The sequence below is a fragment of the Oncorhynchus keta genome, unplaced genomic scaffold (assembly GCF_023373465.1).
Source record: "Oncorhynchus keta strain PuntledgeMale-10-30-2019 unplaced genomic scaffold, Oket_V2 Un_contig_6315_pilon_pilon, whole genome shotgun sequence".
Classification (NCBI taxonomy): Eukaryota; Metazoa; Chordata; class Actinopteri; order Salmoniformes; family Salmonidae; genus Oncorhynchus; species Oncorhynchus keta.
The window spans coordinates 1-12395 of record NW_026288790.1 but is presented as its reverse complement, the minus strand read 5'-3'; the positions used below and the strand labels follow the sequence as shown (position 1 = coordinate 12395).

The window sequence follows — 12395 nt, the reverse complement described above, 5'->3', positions numbered from 1 at the left end:
TCTACAGGAAACAGATTATATTATAACAGTTCTCACATCCAGGGACATGGACGGCTCTACAGGAAACAGATTATAACAGTTCTCACATCCAGGGACATGGACGGCTCTACAGGAAACAGATTATATTATAACAGTTCTCACATTTTCAGGGACATGGACGGCTCTACAGGAAACAGATTATATTATAACAGTTCTCACATCCAGGGACATGGACGGCTCTACAGGAAACAGATTATATTATAACAGTTCTCACATCCAGGGGCATGGACGGGTCTACAGGAAACAGATTATATTATAACAGTTCTCAGATCCAGGGACATGGACGGCTCTACAGGAAACAGATTATATTATAACAGTTCTCACATCCAGGGACATGGACGGCTCTACAGGAAACAGATTATAACAGTTCTCACATCCAGGGACATGGACGGCTCTACAGGAAACAGATTATAACAGTTCTCACATCCAGGGACATGGACGGCTCTACAGGAAACAGATTATATTATAACAGTTCTCACATCTAGGGGCATGGACGGCTCTACAGGAAACAGATTATATTATAACAGTTCACACATCCAGGGGCATGGACGGCTCTACAGGAAACAGATTATATTATAACAGTTCTCACATCCAGGGGCATGGACGGCTCTACAGGAAACAGATTATAACAGTTCTCACATCCAGGGGCATGGACGGCTCTACAGGAAACAGATTATATTATAACAGTTCTCACACCCAGGGACATGGACGGCTCTACAGGAAACAGATTATATTATAACAGTTCTCACATCTAGGGGCATGGACGGCTCTACAGGAAACAGATTATATTATAACAGTTCTCACATCCAGGGACATGGACGGCTCTACAGGAAACAGATTATATTATAACAGTTCTCACATCCAGGGACATGGACGGCTCTACAGGAAACAGATTATATTATAACAGTTCTCACACCCAGGGACATGGACGGCTCTACAGGAAACAGATTATATTATAACAGTTCTCACATCCAGGGACATGGACGGCTCTACAGGAAACAGATTATAATAACAGTTCTCACATCCAGGGACATGGACGGCTCTACAGGAAACAGATTATATTATAACAGTTATCACATCCAGGGACATGGACGGCTCTACAGGAAACAGATTATATTATAACAGTTCTCACATCCAGGGACATGGACGGCTCTACAGGAAACAGATTATATTATAACAGTTCTCACATCCAGGGGCATGGACGGCTCTACAGGAAACAGATTATATTATAACAGTTCTCACATCCAGGGACATGGACGGCTCTACAGGAAACAGATTATATTATAACAGTTCTCACATCCAGGGACATGGACGGCTCTACAGGAAACAGATTATAACAGTTCTCACATCCAGGGGCATGGACGGCTCTACAGGAAACAGATTATATTATAACAGTTCTCACATCCAGGGACATGGACGGCTCTACAGGAAACAGATTATATTATAACAGTTCTCACATCCAGGGGCATGGACGGCTCTACAGGAAACAGATTATATTATAACAGTTCTCACATCCAGGGGCATGGACGGCTCTACAGGAAACAGATTATAACAGTTCTCACATCCAGGGACATGGACGGCTCTACAGGAAACAGATTATATTATAACAGTTCTCACATCCAGGGACATGGACGGCTCTACAGGAAACAGATTATATTATAACAGTTCTCACATCCAGGGGCATGGACGGCTCTACAGGAAACAGATTATATTATAACAGTTCTCACATCCAGGGACATGGACGGCTCTACAGGAAACAGATTATATTATAACAGTTCTCACATCCAGGGACATGGACGGCTCTACAGGAAACAGATTATATTATAACAGTTCTCACATCCAGGGACATGGACGGCTCTACAGGAAACAGATTATATTATAACAGTTCTCACATCCAGGGGCATGGACGGCTCTACAGGAAACAGATTATATTATAACAGTTCTCACATCCAGGGGCATGGACGGCTCTACAGGAAACAGATTATATTATAACAGTTCTCACATCCAGGGACATGGACGGCTCTACAGGAAACAGATTATATTATAACAGTTCTCACATCCAGGGACATGGACGGCTCTACAGGAAACAGATTATATTATAACAGTTCTCACATCCAGGGGCATGGACGGCTCTACAGGAAACAGATTATATTATAACAGTTCTCACATCCAGGGACATGGACGGCTCTACAGGAAACAGATTATATTATAACAGTTCTCACATCCAGGGACATGGACGGCTCTACAGGAAACAGATTATATTATAACAGTTCTCACATCCAGGGGCATGGACGGCTCTACAGGAAACAGATTATATTATAACAGTTCTCACATCCAGGGACATGGACGGCTCTACAGGAAACAGATTATATTATAACAGTTCTCACATCCAGGGACATGGACGGCTCTACAGGAAACAGATTATATTATAACAGTTCTCACATCCAGGGACATGGACGGCTCTACAGGAAACAGATTATAACAGTTCTCACATCCAGGGACATGGACGGCTCTACAGATGGTAACTGGACCTTGTGACAGTACTTCCTAGAGCTCTGCTACCCAACCCCCCTTTTTATACATCAGGTCTGTTCTTAATCAATAACCCCAACCCCTACACCCTAACCCCTACACCCTAACCCCTACACCCCACCCTAACCCCTACACCCTAACCCCTCCACCCTAACCCCTAACCCCTCCACCCTAACCCCTCCACCCTAACCCATACACCTCCACCCTCAACCCTCCACCCTAACCCCTACACCCTAACCCCTACACCCCAACCCCTACACCCCAACCCCTACACCCAAACCCCTACACCCAAACCCCTAACCCCTCCACCCTAACCCCTACACCCTAACCCCTACACCCTCCACCCTAACCCCTACACCTCCACCCTAACCCCTCCAGCCTACACCCTAACACCTACACCCCAACCCCTACACCCTAACCCCTCCACCCTAACCCCTACACCCCTACACCCTCCACCCTAACCCCTACACCTCAACCCTAACCCCTCCACCCTAACCCCTCCACCCTAACCCCTACACCTCCACCCTCAACCCCTCCACCCTAACCCCTACACCTAACCCCTACACCCCCAACCCCTACACCCTAACCCCTACACCCCAACCCCTACACCCCAACCCCTACACCCCAACCCCTCCACCCTAACCCCTCCACCCTAACCCCTCCACCCTAACCCCTCCACCCTCCACCCTAACCCCTACACCTCCACCCTAACCCCTCCACCCTAACCCCTCCACCCTAACCCCTCCACCTAACCCCTCCACCCCTAACCCCTCCACCCTAACCCCTCCACCTAACCCCTCCACCCTAACCCCTACCCCACCCTAACCCCTCCACCCCTAACCCCTCACCCTAACCCCTCCACCCTAACCCCTCCACCTCTAACCCTACACCCTAACCCCTACACCCTAACCCCTACACCCTACACCCTAACCCCTACACCCCTGGGTCCCCTCCACCCTAACCCTCCACCCTAACCCCTACACCCTAACCCCTACTCCCTAACCCTCCACCCTAACCCCTCCACCTAACCCCTCCACCCTAACCCCTCCACCTAACCCCTCCACCTCCACCCTAACCCCTACACCCTAACCCCTACACCCTAACCCTCCACCCTAACCCCTACACCCTAACCCCTACACCCTAACCCCTCCACCAGGATAACCCCTCCACCCTAACCCCTCCACCCTAACCCCTACACCCTAACCCCTACACCCTACACCTAACCCCTACACCCTAACCCCTCACCCTAACCCTGTCCTCCACCTCCACCTAACCCCTCCACCCTAACCCCTCCACCCTAACCCCTCCACCCTAACCCCTACACCCTAACCCCTCCACCCTAACCCCTCCACCCCTGTCCTTTACCTGAGGGGCTGGTTCTGATGTAGACTACTTCACTCTTGGCTCCCAGGATGTCTAACCCCTCCACCCCCATAAACCCCTCCACCTAACCCCTACACCCTAACCCCTCCACCTCCACTAACCCCTCCACCCCTGTCCTTTACCTGAGGGGCTGGTTCTGATGTAGACTAATTCACTCTTGGCTCCCAGGATGTCTAACCCCTACTCCCTAACCCCTACACCCTAACCCCTCCACCCTAACCCCTCCACCCTAACCCCTCCTCCACCCTAACCCCTACACCCTAACCCCTCCACCTCTAACCCCTCCACCCCTAACCCCTCCACCCCTAACCCCTCCACCCTAACCCCTCCACCTCCACCCCTAACCCCTCCACCCTAACCCCCACCCTAACCCCTCCACCCTAACCCCTCCACCCTAACCCCTCCACCCTAACCCCTCCACCCTAACCCCCTACACCCTAAGCCCTCCACCCCTGTCCTTTACCTGAGGGGCTGGTTCTGATGTACTACTTCACTCTTGGCTCCCAGGATGTCTAACCCCTCCACCAACCCCTCCACCTTAACCCCTCCACCCTAACCCCTACACCCTGACCCTCCACTCTAACCCCTCCACCCTAACCCTCCACCCTAACCCCTCCACCCTAACCCCTCCACCCTAACCCCTCCACCCTAACCCCTCCACCTCCACCCTAACCCCTCCACCCTAACCCCTCCACCCTAACCCCTCCACCCTAACCCCTCCACCCTAACCCCTCCACCCTAACCCCTCCACCCTAACCCCTCCACCCTAACCCCTCCACCCTAACCCCTCCACCCTAACCCCTCCACCCTAACCCCTACACCCTAACCCCTACACCCTAACCCCTACACCCTAACCCCTCCACCCTAACCCCTCCACCCTAACCCCTCCACCCTAACCCCTACACCCTAACCCCTCCACCCTAACCCCTCCACCCCTGTCCTTTACCTGAGGGGCTGGTTCTGATGTAGACTACTTCACTCTTGGCTCCCAGGATGTGTCTATCCTCTGCCACCAGAGTGATGGCCTTGACGTAGATGGCATACTGGGTCCAGGGCTTGAGAGGCGACAGTAGAACCCCTCCACCCTACCCTCCACCCTAACCCCTCCACCCTAACCCCTCCACCCCTAACCCCTCCACCCTAACCCCTACACCCTAACCCCTCCACCCTAACCCCTCCACCCTAACCCCTCCACCTCCACCTAACCCTCCACCCCTCTAACCCCTACACCCTAACCCCTCCACCCTAACCCTTGAGACACCCTAACCCCTCCACCCTAACCCCTCCACCCTAAACCCCTACACCCTAACCCTCCACCCCTGTCCTTTACCTGAGGGCTGGTTCTGATGTAGACTACTTCACTCTTGGCTCCCAGGATGTGTCTATCCTCTGCCACCAGAGTGATGGCCTTGACGTAGATGGCATACTGGGTCCAGGGCTTGAGAGGTGACAGTAGAACCCCTCCACCCTAACCCCTCCACCCTAACCTCCACCTCCACCCTAACCCCTCCACCCTAACCCCTACACCCTAACCCTCCACCCTAACCCCTCCCTACTAACCCCTACACCCTAACCCCTCCTAACCCCTCCACCCTAACCCCCCCCCCTAACCCCTGACCCTAACCCCTACACCCTAACCCCTACACCCTACCTGAGGGATGGTTCTTGACGTAGATGGCATACTGGCTCCCAGGGCTTGAGAGGTGACAACCCTCCACCAGAACCCCTCCACCCTAACCCCTCCACCTTAACCCCTCACCCTAACCCCTCCACCCTAACCCCACACCCTAACCCCTACACCCTAACCCCCTCCACCCTAACCCCTCCACCCTAACCCCTACACCCTAACCCCTCCACCCTAACCCTCCACCCTAACCCCTCCACCCCTGTCCTTTACCTGAGGGGCTGGTTCTGATGTAGACTACTTCACTCTTGGCTCCCAGGATGTGTCTATCCTCTGCCACCAGAGTGATGGCCTTGACGTAGATGGCATACTGGGTCCAGGGCTTGAGAGGCTCCAGGAGAACCCTCCACCCTAACCCCTCCACCCTAACCCCTCACCCTAACCTCCACCCTAACCCCTACACCCTAACCCCTACACCTAACCCCTCCACCCTAACCCCTCCACCCTAACCCTAACCCCTCCACCCTAACCCCTCCCTAACCCCTCACCCCTGTCCTTTACCTGAGGGGCTGGTTCTGATGTAGACTACTTCACTCTTGGCTCCCAGGATGTCTATCCTCTACCACCTTGACTAACCCCTCCACCCTAACCCCTCCACCCTAACCCCTCCACCCTAACCCCTCCACCCCTGTCCTTTACCTGACCCCTAACCCTGACCCTAACCCCTCCACCCTAACTCCCCACCTAACCCCTACACCCTAACCCCTCCACCTAACCCTCCACCCTAACCCCTCCACCTAACCCTCCACCTAACCCCTCCACCTAACCCCACCTCCACCCTAACCCTCCACCCTAACCCTACACCTCCACCCTCACCTAACCCCTCCACCCTAACCCCTCCACCCTAACCCCTCCACCCTAACCCCTACACCCTAACCCCTCCACCCTAACCCCTCCACCCTAACCCCTCCACCCCTGTCCTTTACCTGAGGGGCTGGTTCTGATGTAGACTACTTCACTCTTGGCTCCCAGGATGTGTCTATCCTCTGCCACCAGACCCCTGATGGCCCCTCCACCCTAACCCCTGGCATACTGGGTCCAGGGCTTGAGAGGTGACAGTAGAACCCCTCCACCCAGGATAACCCCTCCCTAACCCTCCACCCTAACCCCTCCACCCTAACCCCTACACCTAACCCCTCCACCCTAACCCCTCCACCCTAACCCCTCCACCCTAACCCCTAACCCCTAACCCCTCCACTGGTTAACCCCTCCACCCTAACCCCTACACCCTAACCCCTCCACCCTAACCCCTCCACCCTAACCCCTACACCCTAACCCCTCCACCCTAACCCCTCCACCCTAACCCCTCCACCCTGTCCTTTACCTGAGGGGCTGGTTCTGATGTAGACTACTTCACTCTTGGCTCCCAGGATGTGTCTATCCTCTGCCACCAGAGTGATGGCCTTGACGTAGATGGCATACTGGGTCCAGGGCTTGAGAGGTGACAGTAGACCCCTCCACCCTAACCCCTCCACCCTAACCCCTCCACCCTAACCCCTCCACCCTAACCCCTCCACCCCTGTCCTTTACCTGAGGGGCTGGTTCTGATGTAGACTACTTCACTCTTGGCTCCCAGGATGTGTCTATCCTCTGCCACCAGAGTGATGGCCTTGACGTAGATGGCATACTGGGTCCAGGGCTTGAGAGGTGACAGTAGAACCCCTCCACCCTAACCCCTCCACCCTAACCCCTCCACCTCCACCCTAACCCCTCCACCCTAACCCCTCCACCCCTAACCCCCCTCCACCCTAACCCCTCCACCCTAACCCCTCCACCCTAACCCCTCCACCCTAACCCCTACACCCCTGTCCTTTACCTGAGGGGTTGGTTCTGATGTCCACTACTTCACTCTTGGCTCCTAGGATGTCTAACCCCTACAACCCCTCCACCCTAACCCCTCCCACCTAACCCCTACACCCTAACCCCTACCACCCTAACCCCTCCACCCCTAACCCCTTACCTGAGGGGCTGGTTCTGATGTAACCCCTTCACTCTTGGCTCCCAGGATGTCTAACCCCTACACCCTAACCCCTCCACCTCCACCCTAACCCCTACACCCTAACCCTTGAGGTGACCTAACCCCTCCACCCTAACCCCTCCACCCTAACCCCTCCACCCTAACCCCCACCCTAACCCCTACACCCTAACCCCTCACCCTAACCCCTCCACCCTAACCCCTCCACCCCTGTCCTTTACCTGAGGGGCTGGTTCTGATGTAGACTACTTCACTCTTGGCTCCCAGGATGTGTCTATCCTCTGCCACCAGAGTGATGGCCTTGACGTAGATGGCATACTGGGTCCAGGGCTTGAGAGGTGACAGTAGAACCCTCCACCCTAACCCCTCCACCCCTAACCCCTAACCCCTCCACCTCCACCTAACCCCTCCACCCTAACCCCTCCACCCTAACCCCTCCACCCTAACCCCTCCACCTAACCCCTCCACCCTAACCCTCCACCTCCACCCTAACCCCTCCACCCTAACCCCACACCCCCTAACCCCTACACCCTAACCCCTACACCCCTGTCCTTTCCACCTGGTTCTGATGTAGAACTACTTCACTCTTGGCTCCCAGGATGTGTCTATCCTCTGCCACCAGAGTGATGGCCCTCCACGTAGATGGCATCCACTGGGTCCAGGGCTTGAGGCGACCAGTAACCCCTCCACCCTAACCCCTCCACCCCTAACCCCTCACCCTAACCCCTCCCACCCTAACCCCTCCACCCTAACCCCTCCACCCCTGTCCTTTACCTGAGGGCTGGTTCTGATGTAGACTACTTCACTCTTGGCTCCCAGGATGTGTCTATCCTCTGCCACCAGAGTGATGGCCTTGACGTAGATGGCATACTGGGTCCAGGGCTTGAGAGGTGACAGTAGAACCCCTCCCACCCTAACCCCTCCACCCTAACCCCTCCACACCTAACCCCTCCACCCTAACCCCTCACCCTCCACCCCTAACCCCTCCACCTAACCCTACACCCTAACCCCTACACCCCTAACCCCTCCACCCCTAACCCTCCACCCTAACCCCTACACCCCTAACCCCTCCACCCTAACCCCTCACCCTAACCCCTCCACCCTAACCCCCTCCCACCCTAACCCCTCCACCCCTGTCCTTTACCTGAGGGCTGGTTCTGATGTAGACTACTTCACTCTTGGCTCCCTCCACCCTAACCCCTACCCTAACCCCTACACCCTAACCCCTCCACCCTAACCCCTCCACCCCTGTCCTTTACCCCTAACTCCCTGGTTCACCAGAGTGATGGCCTAACCCTTACACCCTCTTGGCTCCACCTGAGGGCTAACCCCAACCCCTCCACCTAACCCCTACACCCTAACCCTACACAACCCCTCACCCCCTACCTAACCCTCCCACCCTAACCCCTCCCTACCAGAGTAACCCCTCCACCCCTAACCTTTACCTAGACCCTACACTCCTCCACCTAGGACCCTGTGCCTAACCTCTGCCACCTAACCCTTCACCTTGGCTCCGTAGGGCTTGGAGAGGTGACAGTAACCCCTCCACCCTAACCCCCTTGGCCCCTAGATCACCTCCACCCCTGTCCTACACCAACCCCCTGAGGACCCCTGACCTAACCCCTCCACACCCCTAACCCTACCTCCCACCCTAACCCCTCCACCCCCTCCACCCTAACCCCTACCCCTAACCCTACTCCCTCCCCTAACCCCTCCACCCTAACCCCTCCACCCCCCCTCCCCTACCTGAGGGGCTGGTTCTCCACCCTAACTACTTCACCTTGGCCCCTCCATGTGTAACCCCTCCCACCAGAACCCCTCCACCTCCACCCTAGATGGCACCCTAACCCCTCCCAGGGCTCCACCCCTGACCTTGACCACTCTTGGCCCCTGAGGATGGTTCCTCCTCTGCCACCAGACTACTTCACTCTTGGCTCCCAGGATGTGTCTACCCTCTGCCACCCTAACCCCTCCACCCCTGGCCCCTCCACCCTAACCCCTCCACCCTAACCCCTTTGGGTCCAGGGCTTGAGGGGTGACCCCCTCCCTCCACCCTGTAAACCCCTAACCCCTACACTAACCCCTACCCCTACACTAACCCCTCCCCTCCACCTTCACTAACCCCTCCACCCCTAACCCTCCCACCCTGGCAACCCAGGGCTTGAGACCCTAACCCCTCCACCCTAACCCCTCCCCCTCCACCCCTAACCCCTCACCCCCTACCCTAACCCCTCCACCTGAGGGGGCCTCACTTCACTCTTGGCTCCCAACCCCTCCACCCTAACCCTCCACCTCTAACCCCCTCCACCCTCCACCCCTACACCCTAACCCCTCCAACCCCTAACCCCCCTCCACCCCTGTCCTTTACCTGAGGGGCTGGTTCTGATGTAGACTACTTCACTCTTGGCTCCCAGGATGTGTCTATCCTCTGCCACCAGAGTGATGGCCTTGACGTAGATGGCATACTGGGTCCAGGGCTTGAGAGGTGACAGTAGAACCCCTCACCCCTAACCCCTCCACCCTAACCCCTCCACCCCCCTACACCCCCTAACCCCTCCACTGGTACCTAACCTGGTTCTGGAGACCTATTTCACCCTCCCACCTAACCCCTACACCCAGACTAACCCCTCCACCCTAACCCCTCCCACCCTAACCCCTGGGTAACCCTCCACCTAACCCCTCCACCCCCTAACCCCTACACCTAACCCCTCCACCCTAACCCCTCCACCCTAACCCCTCCACCCCTGTCCTTTACCTGAGGGGCTGGTTCTGATGTAGACTACTTCACTCTTGGCTCCCAGGATGTGTCTATCCTCTGCCACCAGAGTGATGGCCTTGACCCTAGATGGCATACTAAGTCCAGGGCTGAGGAGAGGACTATAGACAAGTAACCCCTCCCCTGGGTTAGAACCCTTACACCCACCCTGGGGAACCCCTCCACCCTAACCACTCCACCCTGTTCCACCTAACCCCTCCACCCCTCCAACCCCTCCTTAGACCCTAACCCCTGACCCCTAACCCCTACAGGAAGGGGAGACCCTAACCCTAACCCCTAGAGGATATACCCCTCCACCCTAACCCAGACCCCTGATGGGTTACCTGAGGATATTCTGAAGTAGAGGCAGACTCTTGGGTTAGAGGATGTGTCTATCCTCTGCCACCAGGGTGAGGATATACAGGAAGTAGATGGCAGACTGATGGGTCCAGGGCTTGAGAGGTGACAGTAGAGGCAGACCCTGGGTTAGAGGATATTCTCCTGGGGAAGTAGAGGCAGACCACCATGTTCCAGAGGATATAGCCACAACCGTAGAGGCAAACTGATGGGTTAGAGGTTAGAGGAAGTAGAGGCAGACTGATGGAGAGGATATAGAGGAAGAGAGGCAGACTGATGGGTTAGAGGATATAGAGGAAGTAGAGGCAGACTGATGGGTTAGAGGATATAGAGGAAGTAGAGGCAGACTGATGGGTTAGAGGATATAGAGGAAGTAGAGGCAGACTGATGGGTTAGAGGATATAGAGGAAGTAGAGGCAGACTGATGGGTTAGAGGATATAGAGGAAGTAGAGGCAGACTGATGGGTTAGAGGATATAGAGGAAGTATAGGCAGACTGATGGGTTAGAGGATATACAGGAAGTAGAGGCAGACTGAAGTTAGAGGCAGAGGCAGACTGATGGGTTAGAGGATATAGAGGAAGTAGAGGCAGACTGATGGGTTAGAGGATATAGAGGAAGTAGAGGCAGACTGATGGGTTAGAGGATATAGAGGAAGTAGAGGCAGACTGATGGGTTAGAGGATATAGAGGAAGTAGAGGCAGACTGATGGGTTAGAGGATATAGAGGAAGTATAGGCAGACTGATGGGTTAGAGGATATAGAGGAAGTAGAGGCAGACTGATGGGTTAGAGGATATAGAGGAAGTAGAGGCAGACTGATGGGTTAGAGGATATACAGGAAGTAGAGGCAGACTGATGGGTTAGAGGATATACAGGAAGTAGAGACAGACTGATGGGTTAGAGGATATAGAGGAAGTAGAGGCAGACTGATGGGTTAGAGGATATAGAGAAGTAGAGGCAGACTGAGAGGATATAGAGGAAGTAGAGGCAGACTGATGGGTTAGAGGATGTTCTAGAATATAGTTGAAGTAGAGAGACTGATAGGTTAGGGATATAGAGGAAGTAGAGAGACTGATGGGTTAAAGGATATAGAGGAAGTAGAGAGACTGATGGGTTAGAGGATATAGAGGAAGTAGAGAGACTGATGGGTTAGAGGATATAGAGGAAGTGGAGAAACTGATGGGTTAGAGGATATAGAGGAAGTGGAGAAACTGATGGGTTAGAGGATATAGAGGAAGTGGAGAAACTGATGGGTTAGATGATGTTCTAAGATATGGAGGAAGTACAGCCAGACTGATGGGTTAGGGTTAGATATAGAGGAAGTAGAGTGATGGGTTAGATGATGTTCTAGGATATAGAGGAAGTACAGACAGACTGACTGTAGAGTAACTTACGCCTCCTTGTAGTATAGTATGAATGAGATGAGGTCTCTATAGTCTGGGGGTCTGTAGCGCTGCCAGGTCACTTTTGATACGGTTAGACATCGTACTGTTGGACTTGAACCGCAAGATCTTACTCTCACCTGGTGAACACAACCAATCACACAATTTACACAGCCTGTCTACCTGGCAACCAATCGTCCACAGTCAGCTCACCTGGAGAATACAACCAATCACAACAATCAGCCCTGATCCTACAAGTGCTTAGAAACATCGAATCAAACCAGCCCAT

General features: G+C 54.4%; 1 pseudogene; it reads right to left on the bottom strand.

Annotated features, from left to right (window-relative positions):
* The window catches only part of LOC118383828 (insulin-like growth factor 1 receptor), a 62324-nt pseudogene extending 51859 nt beyond the window's left edge, over positions 1-10465 (bottom strand).
* Positions 10466-12395: the final 1930 nt, after the last annotated feature.